The sequence below is a fragment of the Antechinus flavipes genome, chromosome 4 (genome assembly GCF_016432865.1).
Source record: "Antechinus flavipes isolate AdamAnt ecotype Samford, QLD, Australia chromosome 4, AdamAnt_v2, whole genome shotgun sequence".
Lineage (NCBI taxonomy): Eukaryota > Metazoa > Chordata > Mammalia > Dasyuromorphia > Dasyuridae > Antechinus > Antechinus flavipes.
The window spans coordinates 134,435,315-134,437,486 of NC_067401.1; positions in this window are offsets into that span (position 1 = coordinate 134,435,315).

The window sequence follows — 2,172 nt, forward strand, 5'->3', positions numbered from 1 at the left end:
CAGCAAAATTTACTCCTTATTAGCTTTGGCCCATGCTTCTAGCTTGAAGAGCTCTTTTTGGATGGCAATTCAAATGCAAGAATGGTTAGCCAGTCAGTTCCAAACCCACATATCCACTATATCCCAGCCCACATCTCTTCATCTTGTCAACAAGGATGGCTGGAAAGATTTTGTTCCAATGCCTTCCAGATCTCACTCCTCTAAGAAACTTGCTCTGATTCCCTTGCCTAGAAGTGTTATCTCCCTTCTCATAAGATTTTGTTTCTCTTCTATGCATTTGTCATGTTGTAATTTGTATTATAGGTTCTCACCCCTACTGTATTTTTTTCTACAGGAGTCTTACCTCATTTATCTTTGTGTATCCTCACACTATACCTTTCACATGGATAGCTGCTGCATTTTAACTTGCTCCAAACCAATATTCCAATCAGACTATATTGTCACCAAATTCCAGAGGTGGATACACTAGAACTCATAGGCTGTAATGAATACTAATGAACTGGAAGGGATTTGGTCTAACCAGTCCAATTTACAAATGAATAAACTGGGGTCCAGAATGGTTCATTTGTGCAAGGTTACAAAGAGACTAAGTATTTAAGCTAAAACATGCCTGGGCTCCTTGATTCCAAATCCATCATTCTTTTCTACTCTATCAGAAGGCCTTATACCCCTGTGTCCTCCCTCCTCCATTTCTCTTAATTAATCAACAAACATTTATTTAAGTGTTTACTATATGCTTGTGCTAAGTGTTGGAGATAAAAGGAAAAGTAAAAACATGGTCCCTGCCCACAAGAGGGTCCCATTCTAATATGAGAGATAACATGCAAAAAAAAAAACCAATCCTACAATTGTATGACAAGAAATGAACAGTGTAAATGGAAGGTAATCTCAGAGAATAGGCACTCAGAGTTGTAAGTTGTATCCAGCTCCAAGACCCTATGTAGTTCTAGAGAGGAGAACATTTGATGGTAGTAGAGGAGGAAAGAGTCACTGAGGTGAAAATTTAAGCTTATTATATAACTGCAGCTCTGCTTCTTATTACCTGTAAAATCTCAATGAGGCTCTCATTCAATCCCTCTGAATCTGGGGAAGGATGAGGGTATATATATAGGAATGTGACAGAAAGATTTAAAGGGCAGGATATAGGACCTTGGAAAGTCCTGGGAATGGAAGAGTGAAGTCTGAGGTTTGTTGAAATAAAAGGCACCCCATGAAAATACCCACAGTCTGGTATAATGGGATTACTGGGTCTGGAACCAGAAGACCTAGATTGGAATCCTTTTCTCATCCTCTCCCCCATTATTTATTTATTTATTTTTAACATTCAGTTCAAAACTTTTAAGTTCCAAATTCTCTTCTTTCCTTTAGCCCCTTTCCTATCATTGAGATTATTGAGTCTGGAGCCAGGAAACCTAGATTTTAATTCTTTTTAAAAATCACTTAATTACTTCAAACTTTCATTTTTTTAAAATTCGAGTTCCAAATTCTCTTCTTCCCTTTCCCCTCTTCCCCACTGAGAAGGCAAACAATAAGTACTCTTTATATGTGTGAAGTCATGCAAAACATATTTCTATACCTTGGTTTGAATCTTGCAGATATCATTTACTCACTTCATGACTGTGAGCCAGTCATTTCTCTGATATTTCATTTCCTACTCTATTAAAATAAAAATGACAACACTTGTAGCACTTACCTCTGAGTATTATAAAAGAGATAGCAAATTGAAATAGCCCCATGAGAGCTACAGAGAAATGTTGGCTATTATTATTATGAGTTATGATTTGCTGCCAAACAATGCCTCTTCCACTTCTGTTCAGTCTTATGTGACTCTTTGGGATCCCATTTGGGGGTTTTCTTGGCAAAGATACTGGAAATTTGCCATTTCCTTCTCCAATTCTTTTTACAGATGAGAAAATTGAGACAAATAAGGTTAAGTGACTTGCCCAGGGTCACATAGCTAGTAAGTGTCTGAGGTCATATTTGAACTCAGGAAGGAGTCTTCCTGACTCCAAGCCAGGTGCTTTATGCACTTTGCTTACCTAACTGATGACAGAGTGGCAACAGAATCTGTGTTTAGGAGTAAAAAACCCAAGATCTTTGGATTTCAAATGCCTTCATCACTTAGATATATGCCTTTGCCTCTCTCTTCCTCTATCTGTTCTTCAGTAAAAG